General features: G+C 43.4%; 1 protein-coding gene across 1 annotated transcript in view; it reads right to left on the bottom strand.

The window, feature by feature from the left end:
• Positions 1-16435, bottom strand: part of LOC126471209 (b(0,+)-type amino acid transporter 1) — a 591197-nt gene that overhangs the window by 394480 nt on the left and 180282 nt on the right. The window lies entirely within an intron of this gene.

Raw genomic sequence — 16435 nt, 5'->3', positions numbered from 1 at the left:
TGATCTGACTCAATAGTACGTTCCACGTGTTTTATTTCAGATGATTCGCAAGTATCGGCGACAAACGTCTAGGCAAGATTGGTCACTGGAGTCAAGGGAAGGCGCTGTAAATGCTGTTGTGGAAGGTCATATGTGTTCTTTCAGGGCTGATCGACAGTTCAACGTGCCACAGAAATGTGTTTCAGCGTCGGGGTGCCCACGACGCTTGTGCAGGGACGGAAAGTGATGATGACGAGGCTGTCCACACTTGTGTACTACGTGAAAGTAAGAGGCCTAAATAAAACGTAATACCTGATTCTACAATTCGCAGAACCATGTTTCGAAACCTTATCGTCACATGATTTCGTTATTCCAGGCCTTATTTAAGCTTTAGAGATGAATTCGTGCTAGTTCCCCATCTTACCCGGCATATGGGGCAAGTGGGGAATTGGTAGTTTATGTTTCAAATCGAGATATTTCTAACTAAATGTAACAAGTTTGCAGGTTTCTTTGCATGCTATTGTAATTCAATGGTTAAATAAACAAATGATAATCAAACCTACTTGAATTTGTTTGTTTTTGTCCCTTTTGTAAGGGTTTAAAGTTAGCTTCCCCATCTTGCCCCGCCTTCCCCTACATCAGCGTTCATCACAGATAAATGCCGTTTTCTTTTCTAACTAACTTTGCTTAGCTTTTAATTCGTCATTACTTTATCCACAGGTCCAGTGGAGCTCGTGTAAGGTGCCAGACGGCCAAAGAGTATCGTACACTAGTTGCAGATCACGTACTCCCCATCATGACGATCATGTTTCGCGACGGCAGTGGTATTTTTCAACAAGATAACGCGCCATGTCACAAAACCCCGAGGCTTATGGAGTGGTTCGAGGAGCACAATGGCGAGTTCCAATTGATGTGTTGGTGCCCCCCCCCCCCTTTCCTATCTCGCCGGATCGAACACATCTCGGAAGGACTGAGCGTGGCATTCGAGCACATTGCTTCCCTTACCGGAATTTATGTGACTTAGATGACTTGTGTGCGCAGATGTACTGCCAACTCCCTCCAGTGACATACCAAGGCCTCATTGCTTCCATGCTAAGACGCGTCGCGGCTGTTCTCCGTGCCAAAGGTGGACATACCGGCAATTAGGTAGCTGGTCATAATATTCTGGTTGGTCAGTGTATCAAGATACAATGGCCATTGTTTACCGCTTAAGAAAGCCTGGTCTGCTTCTCTCAGTTACTTGCAACCCCAAGTGGACTGAAATTACCTGTCAACTGAATCCATATGAAAGACTCGAACATAGATCTAGGATTTTTCATTCAAAATTGGAAGCGTTATTATATGACCTTAAAAAAAAAGAAACATGTACGGGGTGTAGTTTCTATTACTGAATTTCGAAATTGAGGTCCCCCATGCATACATTCTACTCAGTCTGTCAAATTAAGATAAATTAAGCTTGGTTGAAGATGTAGACTTTTTAATTTCTGCAGAAATTCGAAATAATGAAACAGACTCTGAACTGTTTGAAGTCATTGAACGATGTGTGGGACACGAACCTTGCGATACTATCAATCTAAACAGTCCATGCATGCAAGAACAAAAATGTATCAAAAATTATCCAGAAGATTTTGAGGAGGAGATAGAGAAGATCCAAAGAAGAGCGGCGCGTTTCGTCACAGGGTTATTTGGTAACCGTGATAGCGTTACGGAGATGTTTAACAAACTCAATTGGCAGACTCTGCAAGAGAGGCGCTCTGCATCGCGGTGTAGCTTGCTCGCCAGGTTTCGAGAGGGTGCGTTTCTGGATGAGGTATCGAATATATTGCTTCCCCCTACTTATACCTCCCGAGGAGATCACGAATGTAAAATTAGAGAGATTAGAGCGCGCACGGAGGCTTTCAGACAGTCGTTCTTCCCGCGAACCATACGCGACTGGAACAGGAAAGGGAGGTAATGACAGTGGCACGTAAAGTGCCCTCCGCCACACACCGTTGGGTGGCTTGCGGAGAATAAATGTAGATGTAGATGTAGATTTAAATCTTAACGGCTACCCCACTTACAGAAGACGCAAAACGGCGTTACAATGGAAGTTCGATTATTTATCATTGATAATAGGTGGATTGTACCATACCGCAGATTTCTCCATTGTTGTGTACATAGTTCCGCGTAGTCAGCGCGAACACAACTTTCCCACTAGAGCGCGCCCCGCTAAGCACAACAGCGCAGGCGCAGCGCTCGTCCGTCTCCGCTCTAGGAGATGGCGCTGCCATAAAGACGGACCAAATTCTGCTTCCGCCGATCCGCGTATTAATATGTAACGCAGCCAATGACATTGCTGCTAACGTAGAACTTTTTCTCCTCGCGGATCACACTCGCGTAGTGATACCTGAACGCGTGAGGTATTATAACGAGTGTACAGACCTCCGATTAGTCAGTCTGCCTTAGTCTGCATTAGTCTGTAGTCAAGTTTCAGTCTGCGCCTAATAAGATTATCATATTCCTGTACATAGGCATGCAGATAAATATATAGACACTTTGTCAAGTATCAGAGATATGTGAGAAAAAGATTAACGTACCAAGACCAAAGGAACGTCAGACTGTCAAATGTAAATAGCATCCAGAATCAAGTTAAGTAAGGTTTATGATTGTTATTATTTTAATAAATGTGTGTGAAAATTAATCAAGTTCTGTTTAAAGTTGGTCACCGTCAATCTGCTACTCTAAGCGTGCAAGTGGCATTTCTATCGTCTGACCTAACGGCAGAAGATAAACACGCCACGATAAGACTACGGGACATATTGCTAACACTCGCCTACTTCGTTAGAGCGACAAGTCAAATAATCTGATGGTGTGTGTACCGAAGGTCTTACAGTACGCACACCACATCCGTAGACAATATCGCTCTCATATCAATCTCGAGTATTGTTCTTCCATTAGATCTGTTGAACATTTGTACAGTTATGTGTATAAAGGACATGACTGCGTGACTTTACGATGGTGTTAGAGAATATTTTTAAATATAGCAAATCTTCCTAACAGTTCAACCTGTAGCCCCTGCTGCAGTCGTTGCACAACACACAACACAGGCCCACAACGCGGAAGAAGGACGTACGTTCGGCACGACCGCCTACGAAATGCTAAATGAAGAAGAGAAGGAAATGAAATAGCTGAGGAAGTGTTACATTCACTAAGAAATAAGATTCCCAGTTCTTACTTCAGTGAACGACCAGGAGGCTTCGGTAAAACATTTGTCTACAAAACTTTGTGTCACATTTTACGAGAGGAAACAAAATTGTTTTAACAGATGCATGGACAGGTATTGCTGTCCATCTCCTACCAGGGAGCTGCCCATCACATTCGATTTTCAAACTACCACTGTTCATCTTGAAAACATCCTATCATCGATTCGCACTCACACCAAGGCTGCACAACTTTTCAGTGACGTTGATCTCATCATTTGGGACGAGATTTCAGTGGTTCCCGCTGACGTGCCGTTCGTTGTCGATCAACTATTAAGAGACGTCATGAATAATAGTCTCTCTCATGGAGGAAAATAATTCTGTTTGGTGGAGACTTCCATTAAGCATTGACCGTCGTTAGACATGTCGATAGAACAGCTACTGTCGAAATTACAGTTAAACGATCAGCCCTATTTGGCCTCATCTCAAAATATTAGGGAAAATGGTAAACCTGTTTTCACTGACTAGTTACTTAAATTGGACAACGGTAATTTAGAAAACGAAACAGATTACTTCAATGAAGAGATCAAAATTCCTAAACATTATTGTTATTACGATGGTTTTATTATTCACCATATCCAGTGGCACTGGAGTCAATTAACAAACTGTTTCTCAGTTCTATTCAAAGGCGATTCTATGTCCAGAAAATGATGATTGTACAACAAAGCATACGTCATTTCCAACTTGTTACCTGGAGAAGCAAACGTTTACCTCAGTTATGATTCTGTCCAACTTGAAGAAACAAATAACGTTCAACTGTACCCCTCACAAGTCTTTCAATACGTCTGGTTTACCACCTCGTCAATTGGTTCTAAAAAAATTTTTATTATTGTGTTAGTTAGAAATTTTAAAGCTAATTAAGGACTCACTTGCGAGTACATCACCGCTGCTGAATTCATTGACTCCGATGAAACTGTGCCCACACCCCGCATTAACCTTACGCCTTATGATCCAGCCATATTTTTTCTAAATGATACGGTGATATTTACGTTTGTGCTACAGACATATACAGCTAAAAACTAAACGATGATCACTTGATAACTGCTAACATTGTTTTCAAAGACGTTTTGTAAAATAAAGAAGTTTTAAAAAATAAAATTAATCTCATAGATACAGTTTTTGCTGTTTGTTTGTTTTACAGTTAACCATGTTGTATAAAATGATATCGATTTTTTACGGTGAGACTAATATTTGTTACTACTATTCAAAATATAACACCTTTCATTAATAAATACTTGGGCTTACCCATTTCTCTATTACTATATTACCTATCAGTGACTGATGTGGACAGAGTGCGAATTATACGCACGAGTCAACTACTGATTGTAAGTTTTCGATTTACCATTAATATGGATGTCATGTGGATACTCCCATGCGTTTAGAAGATTTTAGAATCGAACATAATGTGTATCTTGTAGATATAAGTTCTTACAAAGTATGATCGAAATTTCCAAAAACGAGTTTATAAACTGATATGTGGTCAAATTTCCTATGCTGAGGACAGCGGATCGATTCTCTGTAGAGCGAAGGAATTTTTTCTTGGTGGGAGGACAGGTATGGAACGCACTCAGCCTCGAGAGGCCAGTTGAGGAGCCACTTGAGTGAGAAGTAGCGGCTCCAAGGTCAAGGAAGCCCACAACAGCCGGAGAGCGGTGTGCTGACCCCATACCGCACCACATGACGTCATTGGCAGAGGATGACACGGCGATCGGTCGGTCCAAATTGGCCGTTGAGGATCAGAAGGTGGAGTTTTGCATTGGTTTAGAGTGGAAAAGTTGCCACATGCCGATTTTTAGTAATAAATATGAAATTCGAGACAACAAAGAGTGTCCTCAGTATCATACTTTTCCAGCTAATTTTAAATTTACACAATTACAAATCTTGTTTTTTTTATCATGGCCCTCTATTATGACGTATATAGATTTCAAATTCACTTATCGCTGTGGCCGTGAACAGCCTTTCTTTTACCGTCGTTTATTCTGCTCCTCTTGAAGCAGCGCGTGCAACGAAGATACGAAGGAAATGGTCGGTGCAGTATGAATGTCGCCCTTCACGGCCGGGCTATTTCGCATGACACCTCCGCTTCATAAGTCATGTGGATGGTTGACCTTTGCGGATCGTAAATGTATCCCGCATGTGTGTCTTCGATACTAGAACTTGTCACTAGAATTTTATAGTCGCTCCCTACACTCTGTTGCGTATGAACAGCGTGTGTTTGACATTCAGTATTTGAGGAAGTTTTCGGCGCTCTGAATACCTTATTAGGAAAATAACTTTGATATAAACGAAGCACGGCAGCAGCATCAGTAGACTATGACTCAATGTTCAGAAAGTACTCCCTGATCTAGTTCAATGCTAAGCGCAGGACAATGAAATAGCTAACACCGCCAATGCGTCTATGACAGTAGGCGTTTTTGATGCTGCGAACTACGTGGTAATACAGTCATAGATGCGTTGACAGCGTATGCTCTTCCACTGTCTAACACGAAATAACCGTAGATCTTTACGTTAGCCACTAGTTCTCGAAAAGAAGGTTGAAATGCCTTTTATGTACTAAGTTACGGTTTAGTGAAAAAGATTGGCTTAATAAATTGTATTGCGCGAATTGCACACTTCATTCCTGTTTTCACATCACTTGATGCTACTGATGAAGATTTTCAGAACACCAATAAACATAGTCAGGGAAAAGAGCACAGCTACACTTGTGTCGAACGTGAAATACACTGTACTTCAGTGTTCATCGGGTATCACGAAATTCTGGCCACGATACAGAGCGGAATCCATAACAGTGGAGGTGTAGCCAAGCGGTTCTAGGCGCTTCAGTCCGGAACCGCGCGACCGCTACGGTCGCAGGTTCGAATCTTGCCTCGGGCGTGGATGTGTGTGATGTCCTTAGGTTAGTTAGGTTTACGTAGTTCTAAGTTCTAGGGGACTGATGACCTCAGATGTTAAGTCCCATAGTACTCAGAGCCATTTGAACCATGAAAGTGGAAACTTCGAACGCGAAAATTTTAGGTGAGACCTAACGGTGACTCTAAAGAATACCAGTTGAAACTGGCCCCATAGCCGAGGGCTCAGCAATCCGCACCCCCCCCCCCCCCCTCCCTCTCTGCTGACGTCTGAGACTTTCTGCGCTTCATTTCTAATTTCTATATCGTACTCCACAGCGGGGTGCATAGACAAGCGCCCCTTTCGTTTATGCACTGTGCCAGACCTTGCCGGCTCCTTGGCTTCCACCCTACTTTCGTGCGCTTTTGCCTGGTTGTGGTGCCGGGGACACTGTCGTCAGGCCTCGCATGATAAAGCCCGCTCACTTTGCCCCCACGCACCATATGCCAAGCAGGAGGATGCCTGAAAGTCTTACCATACCCCCCAGACCTTCTCCCCTATTTCTCTACGACGTCACACATCTTACCTTACTTTCAGCTGTTTGCTTTCTTTTTTGTTTTTGTTTTTCTTTTTGTATTTTTTCCCCATTACGTCCACATCTTGTTAATAGACTTTTGGACGCCTTGTTCGGGTGTATTGTCTAATGTTGGTTCCCCAAAAAAGAGAGGAGCGATTCAGGGAGGGGAAGGGGGAAGCATCGTGCTCAGCCTCGGGTTTCGACCCACACCCATCCACTCTCCTCTGGCTCCAAACTGACCACTCTACTTCATAGTTTAAAAAAATTGTGAAGAGAAAGGTAAAAATGTTGGTGGTGGAACAAAAAAAAATCGGTCGAACACTTGGAAAAAATTAAAAATGTCGTGTAATGCATATTCATGTTTTTTGAGGTTCCTTTCCCCCCGGCCCCCAACCCCACCACAACCCCCAAAAAAGGAGAGGGTGCTAACATAAGTCTGTGTGGTGGCGGCCGATTTGGAGGTAGGCCGGTCCCAGTCCTGGTGATGGATAAAGTTTTTACTGCCAGCGTTTGGTCGGCAAACGAAGGAGAGGTTATGGCGCAAGGTTCCTAACAAGCAGTCTTTGCGCCTATGTCCTGGATAAATCCCATACCTTCTCACAGTGCCTCACGAACTGAGGGCATGTGACACTCTTCATGGTGATCCGTCCATGTGCGGGGGACGTTTAGCTCGGCGAACCCCCCCCCCCCCTCCCCCCTCCGTGTGCCCGCACCGGCTTTCAACCTCTCCCTTTCTCTCATCACCATCACATACCACAAAAATAACACTACACTAAAAACGCTTCCGTTACATTCACATAAAGTCTACAAATGCACATACGACACGAGTCTCACATATTCGCAAGAAAAGGGGACAACGTGCCAGGAAGAAGAACGCCCTTCCTGTTGGCGGAACCCACCCTGTGGGATATCGCAGCCAACAGTATCATACGACGCTTACATTTTAGTTGAAATAAACAAATAACTGTATCCAGACATTTTCATTTCTCGCTCGATTGTAGTGTCGTAGGTCTATGACCATCATCAGGTGTATTTAGTGTATGATTCACCTCTGTTGGCAGCGTCACAGTGTCATTATATTATGAGTTTTTATTTTCTAGTAGTTGCTTCCTACTTATGTCAGCTCATAAAAAAGGTAGAATATAATGTAAATATGATTCTTAAAATCAGTTTGTGACCCGTGATTGGTAAAAAACCATATAACTAAAACGTTCCGGAAATATGTTCATGTATAGTTTTATTTTCGCCTTCTGCCGTCAGATAGTGTACGTAAGATACTCTAGGCAACCTGTAGCAAACTCCTTATGTCACCCTAATTCCAATAAATCCATCCTCTGATGGAGGATTGATTATACGAATCGATCAGTGAGAAAATAAATGAAAGTCTAGTTACAGTTATTTGCATTATTAATCAATGAATAGGATACCTTATCCTCTATAAATACAGTGATAGGTCACGTCTCACTTCATAGTAATGAATACTTAACTAGTTTTGTCCAGAGGTAACATCGACTGGTGTGCGACAGACGGTTTTATTTGTCGGAGCTCCTTGGCAGCGATATCCTTGACGCAGAAGAGGGCATCTCTGGTATGCAGTTGTGCCGCACTCTGAGTTCAGATTACTTTCTAAATATCGAGTACAGGATCGATGCTCAGAGATCAAGGTTTAATCCTACTCGTGTCATTAACTATCTTGTAATGTTCCCATTAAAACTTCTGAAGTACCGCTAAACGCCTCGAAGTTCCGCAGTTTGTGAGGAACCTAAAGTGCGGCGAGCAGCATAAAAGGAATGAGATGTTTCTCTTCTTTCCCATGTGTTAAGCATGACGTAGTCTCTAGCTAATTAAAAGTCAGTCTGTCTGCTATCCATAAATCTTGTTAATACGATGCTAGAAGATCAGGTATTTTATTTGCTCTCTGTTACTGTTCACAAAGCAGAAATATTTTTACTATCCCTCATATCTGAATTACGTCGAGCGACGGTATCAAAAGAGATTGTCCATCAGAGAGTCTTTACCGAAATCCCATCTGAAACTTTAGCATTAATTACATATTTAAGTGTGCAAAACTTTGAAAAGCACTGAAATAATTGCACCACTCTCACTGTATTTAATTTTTACAATTTTTCTATTATTTAATCACTTTTCTAAATTCTGAAGTTTATTCACGTAATTTAACTAACGATGTCTTAAAACAATGGGCTTCCTTTTTAGGGTCCAGTGTTATATTCCTACTAGAGGCATAATTTCTAATAATCATTTTCCTTTATTTTAATGGTGTTGTAAGGCTATCATATCTGTAATTTAAAAATAATCTGTTTTATAAATCTAAAACTAATTGGTAAAATGCGATCAATATCAGGTAACAAGACGATGGACCAATGAGTTCATGTGTCCATGGAATAAATAACATAATAAAATAGCAAACTGGATTCCTATTGGGGAGGACGATGTTTCAAATCCCTGTCCAGCCATGCAGATTAAGGTTTTTCTGTGATTTTCCTAACTCGCTTAAGACAAAAGGCGAGGTGGTTCCTTTGAAAGGGTCCGGCCGATTTCATTCCTCGTACTTTAAGCAATTCGAGCTTGTGCTACGTCTCCAATGACCTCGTTGTCGACGGGACGATAAACACTAATCGTCCTCTTTTTTACCTTCCCTTCCAGTTTTGAACTTGAATGACGATGTGGCCACAGGAGTTGCATCCACCTTGAGAAAAATGGTAATGCTTTATGCAGAATGGGCTGTTACCCAGCTGGAGTCCACAAGGCAAGTAAAGTGAAAGAATTGCTCGTACTTTGAGCCAATGCTGGTGACGATGACTCCCGCAAAGCATCCAGCTACTCACAGGTGCAGCGGAGAGACTTGTTCTGGCCATAAATTACCAGAGATGGCTGTGCATTATTGAAAAAACAAACACATAAGAGCATGCTCCTTTGTGCGCGTGTTTGTATATTAATATGGTTCAAATGGCTCTGAGCACTATGGGACTTAACAGCGGAGGTCATCAGTCCCCTAGAACTTAGAACTACTTAAACCTAACTAACCTAAGGACATCACACACATCCATGCCCGAGGCAGGATTCGAACTTGCGACCGTAGCAGTCGCGCGGTTCCAGACTGAAGCGCCCAGAACCGCTCGGCCACTCCGGCCGGCTCTATATTATTATTATGTGTGCTTTGTAAGAGTACTTCGTCGCGTACATGAGCTCAGTACCTTTCCACCATCACGGCATCATCATACTACTCAGATTAAAATTTAGCATTGAGATGAATTTAAATTTTCTTACTTGATATGGATTCGCGAGATCTACAGCAAATGTTAAGCGCGAACGATGTTTACGTAGCAGTTGTAAACTGTTCCCATGACAGCCACTGTGCTACAGCTACACCGTTGGTAAAAAAAAATCTGTCGGTTCTTCGGACAGACTGAATTACATATATGACTGCCGGATGAACAAAAAAAAGACTGTTTGGTGGCCTTGGCCGACATCACGCAACTCAGAGAGTTATTTAGCTATTCGATCGCTCACCGAAGCCCGCTTACAATTTTAATTCGAGAGCCTTCTTTCCGTCGACGCCAGTTCGGGTCTGTCATCAGGCTGGTGCTGGAATTTAGAAGGAATGCTATTCATATAACACGCGAAACACTCAGAATAAGCGGCACGCAACACTTAGGCAGTTTACTACCTTCTCGCGGGCGTCGATCCGTAAGGAAGTGACTCTTCGCGGGAAGAGTGCGCCGCGGCGCAAGCAATTATTCATTTAATGCGTCGTTTCTTTTTTGAAATGCAGGGTGTACCTACTATCATGACAGTCCTAACACACTGATAGAAAGAAATCACAACACCAAGAAGGAGTGTTGAGACATAAACAGAAGTTGGTAGTCGTGTTTCTACATCCGATACGTTATGTCTGTTCAAATTTCGCTCCAGTCGCATAAATGTGGCACTAGTACCGCCACTATAAGGATGAAATCCAGGTTTGTTTTAAATACACGCTGTAACGGTCGTGAGCGTTAGTTTTCTTTGAAACTGGACGTTGTGAGTTGATGTTAGTGGTGAGTGGTTATACGAGAATGCCTTGAAGGCAACAAAGATGCCATTATCAACACCTCACTGAGTTTGGACGAGATCCTGTAATAGAGTTACAAAGATTTGAATGTTTCTTCTGCGATATTATAGAAAAACTTTGCAGGAATGTGCCACTGTGCATGACTGTGGTCACGAGAATGTCCGATGACAAGAGAAACAGGCTCCGGACGGCCACGTGGCGCCGGCCGTTGTGGCCGAGCGGTTCTAGGCGCTCCAGTCTGGAATCGCGCGACCGCTACAGTCGCAGGTTCGAATCCTGCCTCGGGCATGGATATGTGTGATGTCCTTAGGTTCCCTTCACCAGGGAAGACGAATGGAATATTCCAGAATTTGAAACACGAACAGCTGCTAGCATGAGTTTCTTAGAAGTAGATACCTTAGGGGTTGCGAAGCAACTCAAATCGCTCGATACGGGCAAGTCTTCAGGTCCAGATTGTATACCGATTAGGTTCCCGTCAGATTACGCTGATACAATAGCTCCCTACTTAGCAATCATATACAACCGCTCGCACACCGATAGAACTGTACCTACAGATTGGAAAATTGCGCAGGTCGCACCAGTGTTTAAGAAGGGTAGTAGGAGTAATCCATCAAACTACAGACCTATATCATTGACGTCGGTTTGCAGTAGGGTTTTGGAGCATACACTGTATTCAAACTTTATGAATCACCTCGAAGGGAACGATCTATTAATACGTAATCAGCATGGTTTCAGAAAAAAATCGTTCTTGTGCAACGCACGAAGTAATGGCCGCTATCGAAAGGGGATCTCAAGTTGATTCCGTATTTCTAGATTTCCGGAAAGCTTTTGACAACGTTCCTCACAAGAGACTTCTAATCAAGCTGCGGGCCTATGGGGTATCGTCTCAGTTGTGCGACTGGATTCGTGATTTCCTGTCAGGAAGGTCGCAGTTCGTAGTAACAGACGGAAAATCATCGAGTAAAACTGAAGTGATATCAGGTGTTTCCCAGGGAAGCGTCCTGGGACCTCTGCTGTTCCTGATCTATATAAATGACCTGGGTGACAATCTGAGCAGTTCTCTTAGATTGTTCGCAGATGATGCTGTAATTTACGGTCTAGTAAGGTCATCCGAAGACCAGTATCAGTTGCAAAGCGATTTAGAAAAGAAAGCTGTATGGTGTGGCAGGTGGCAGTTGACGCTAAATAACGAAAAGTGTGAGGTGATCCACATGAGTTCCAAAAGAAATCCGTTGGAATTCATTTACTCGATAAATAGTACAATTCTCAAGGCTGTCAATTCAACTAAGTACCTGGGTGTTAAAACTACGAACAACTTCAGTTGGAAAGACCACATAGATAATATTGTGGGGAAGGCGAGCCAACGGTTGCTTTTCATTGGCAGGACACTTAGAAGATGCAACAAGTCCACTAAAGAGACAGCTTACACTACACTCGTTCGTCCTCTGTTAGAATATTGCTGCGCGGTGTGGGATCCTTACCAGGTGGGATTGACGGAGGACATCGAAAGGGTGCAAAAAAGGGCAGCTCGTTTTGTGTTATCACGTAATAGGGGAGAGAGTGTGGCGGATATGATACGCGATTTGGGATGGAAGTCATTAAAGCAAAGACGTTTTTCGTCGCGGCACGATCTATTTACAAAATTTCAGTCACCAACTTTCTCTTCCGAATGCGAAAATATTTTGTTAAGCCCAACCTACATAGGTAGGAATGATCATCAAAATAAAATAAATCAGAGTTCGAACAGAAAGGTTTAGGTGTTCGTTTTTCCCGCGCGCTGTTCGGGAGTGGAATGGTAGAGAGATAGTATGACTGTGGTTCGATGAACCCTCTGCCAAGCACTTAAATGTAAATTGCAGAGTAATCATGTAGATGTAGATGCAGTTCTAAGTTCTAGGGGACTGATGACCTCAGAAGTTAAGTCCCACAGTGCTCAGAGCCATTTGAACCATTTGTGCCACGTGTCGCTACCAAGAGGGAAGGTGGTCGTGTTCGGCGTATGGCTTTGACGCATCATACTGCATCTGCAGCAGTAATATGAGCAGCAGTTGGCACCACAGTAACACAGCGAACTATAACAAATCGCTTACTTCAAGGACAGCTCCGAGCCAGGCGTCCTGTAGCATCCATCAACTGACCCCAAACCACCGGCATTTGTGACTTTAGTGGTGTCAAGCGAGAGCTCATTGGAGGGCAGGGTGGATGTCTGTTGTGTTTTTTGATGAAAGCTGGTTCTGCATCGGTACCGGTGATGGCTGTGTGTTGGTTAGGAGGAGGCCAGCTGAGGGCCTGCAACCAACCTGTCTGCATGCTAGACACACTGGACCTATACCTGGAGTTACGGTCTGGGGTGCGATTATGATAGCAGGAGCACTCTCGTGGTTATTCCACGCACCCTGACTGCAACTCTGTACGCCAGTTACGCTCGTCCACGTACCACTGTTGTGACCCAACACCCTGTACAGAGTGTCAACATGTTGCCTTGGGCTGCTCCATCACCACACCTGTCTTCAATCGATCATATATGGGACATCATCGGAAGACAACTTCAGCGTCATCCACAACCAGCTTTGTCCGTCTCTGTATTGACCGACTAACAAGGGGACGCCGCCAATTGTGAAATTCAGATTTGATTCATACTGCGCATAATAAAAGCTCATGGCCAGAGGTGTAATGTGGCAAAGCACCAAGATGCACTTCTCAGCCGTTGTCGAGAAAATCGACAGTTAAAAGAAACCGTTCCGGTGAAATACTCTCTACGGCTAATAGTTTTCTACGGCGTCGTGGCGCAGCGGTAAGCGCTGGGGCTTGTAATTCGAAGGTCGCCGGATAGAGTCTCGCGCCCTGCAATTTTTTTTATTATTAGTTTTTTGTAATTCAAATATATATGTAAACTATTAATGAATTGCTTATGCATGTTGGTGAAGGAGGATCGCTCTCCAGTTGTACCGCCTCCATTTTTCCGTTTTTTTAACAGGGTGTATCAAAGCTCTCCCGTCCGCACTGATTTTCGACGATGTTATAAGTTGCGCTAGGGACCGCATCTACCTTCTTTCGAAGTTAGCTGGAAACTACGCTGTTATGCGGCGGCTCGTTTCGGCCCATTCAACATCCGTCCTTCAAGTGTAACGAGCGAATTTGCCGCAGCGAATGTGTGTTCGTGGGGTCTCTATTTTAATTCGAACGTTTGACTTACGCTATACGTATTCGTTTCGGAATATCGTTTCTACGTCTTCCGTTAACTATACGTGGTTAACATTATGAAGACAATCCATAACATTTGTGAAATACAACTTTGTTTGCGGAAAACATAATGATGTTCGAAGTCGCCAGTTTTTCCAGGACAAACGACTTTCAACAACTTATTATATGCATAATTGTTGCAACTGATTGCCGGGAAATATATAGATATTTGAATTACAAAAAACAAATACTAAAAAAAAAATTGCATGGTGCGAGATTCGATCCGGCGACCTTCGGATTACAAACCCGAGAACTTACCGCTGTACCACGAAGCTGTGGAAAACAACTTATCGTAGAGAGTATTTCACCGTAACGGTTTCTTCTAACTGTCGATTTTCTCGACAGCGACTGAGAAGTGCATCTTGGTGCTTTGCCACATTACATCTCTCGCCATGAGCTTTTATTATGCGCAGTATGAATCGAATCTGAATTTCACAATTGGCGGCCTCCCCTTGTAAGTACAATAGGCGTGGAACTCCATCCCACAAACTAACACTCGGTACCTGTACAACACAAAGCACGCACGTTTGCATGCCTGCATTCAACATTCTGGTGATTACACCGGTTATTAATGTGCCAGCATTTCACCTTTACAGTAGCTTATCTCGTGCTTACATTAACGTGTGATCTTGCAAATCACAAAATGTTACCCAGACAAATCTATCCAAGAAAGAAGGAACACATAGAAAATGTTGTGGGGAGGGCTGACCAAAGACTGCGTTTTATTGGCAGGACACTTACAAAATGTAAGAGACCTATGAAGGAGACTGCCTACACTACGTTTGTCCGTCTTCTTTTAGAATACTGCTGCGCGGTGTGGGATCTTTACCAGATAGGACTGACTGAGTACATCGAAAAAGTTCAAAGAAAGGCAGCACGTTTTGTATTATCGCGAAATATGGGAGAGAGTGTCACAGAAATGATAGAAGATTTGGGCTGGACATCATTAAAAGAAAGGCGTTTTTCGTTGCGACTGAATCTTCTCACGAAATTCCAATCACCAACTTTCTCCTCCGAATGCGAAAATATTTTGTTGACACCGACCTACATAGGGAGGAACGATCGCCACGATAAAATAAGGTAAATCAGAGCTCGTACGGAAAAATATAGGTGTTCATTCTTTCCGCGCGATATACGAGATTGGAATAACACAGAATTGTGAAGGTGGTTCGATGAACCTTCTGCCAGGCACTTAAATGTGATTTGCAGAGTATCGATGCAGATGTAGATGTAGACATTACATTAATTAATTTTTGATGCTGCGGTTTTTTACCAGTCAGTGTATTTCATAAACAGTTAAACAAAACGAAACAAACTGTACCAAAAAGGACAGTAATAGAACACAGTAGTATTTTGCTGATTACTTTGTAGTGATATTTGTTTAATCTAAAGACATATGGAAGTAACAATGCGTATTTTTTTCTACCGTGTTTACAAATGTCTTGAAATACACTACTGGCCATTAAAATTGCTACACCACGAAGATTACGTGCTACAGGCGAAATTTAACCGACAGGAAGAAAATGCTGTAATATGCAAATGATTAGCTTTTCAGAGCATTCACACAAGGTTGGCGCCGGTGGTGACACGTACAACGTGCTGACATGAGGAACGTTTCTAACCGATTTCTCATACACAAACAGCAGTTGACCGGCGTTGCCTGGTGAAACGTTGTTGGGAAGTCTCGTGTAAGGAGGAGAAATGCGTACCAACACGTTTCCGACTTTGATAAAGGTCGGATAGTAGCCTATCGCAATTGCAGTTTATCGTATCGCGACATTGCTGCTCGCGTTGGTCGAGATCCAATGACTGTTAGCAGAATATAAAATCGGTGGTGGTCGTGCGGTAGCGTTCTCGCTTCCCACGCCCGGGTTTCCGGGTTCGATTCCCGGCGGGGTCAGGGATTTTCTCTGCCTCGTGATGGCTGGGTGTTGTGTGCTGTCCTTAGGTTAGTTAGGTTTAAGTAGTTCTAAGTTCTAGGGGACTGATGACTATAGATGTTAAGTCCCATAGTGCTCAGAGCCATTTGAACCATTTTTTTTTTTTTAGAATCGGTGGGTTCAGGAGTGTAATACGGAACGCCGTGCTGGATCCCAACGGCATCGTATCACTAGCAGTCGAGATGACAGGCATCTTATCCGCATGGCTGTAACGGATCGTGCAGCCACGTCTCGATCCCTGAGTCAACAGATGGGGTTGTTTGCAAGACAACAACCATCTGCACGAACAGTTCGACGCCTTTTGCAGCAGCATGGACTATCAGCTCGGAGAGGATGGCTGCGGTTACCCTTAACGCTGCATCACAGACAGGAGCGCCTGCGATGGTGTACTCAACGACGAACCTGGGTGCACGAATGGCAAAACGGCATTTTTTCGGATGAATCCAGGTTCTGTTTACACCATCATGATGGTCGCATTCGTGTTTGGCGACATCGCGGTGAACGCACATTGGAAGCCTGTATTCGTCATCGCCTTTATCAAAGTCGGAAACGTGAT

The sequence above is a fragment of the Schistocerca serialis genome, chromosome 3 (genome assembly GCF_023864345.2).
Source record: "Schistocerca serialis cubense isolate TAMUIC-IGC-003099 chromosome 3, iqSchSeri2.2, whole genome shotgun sequence".
Lineage (NCBI taxonomy): Eukaryota > Metazoa > Arthropoda > Insecta > Orthoptera > Acrididae > Schistocerca > Schistocerca serialis.
The sequence above is the reverse complement of the archived record's forward strand: the minus strand, read 5'-3'. Positions and strand labels throughout refer to the sequence as shown.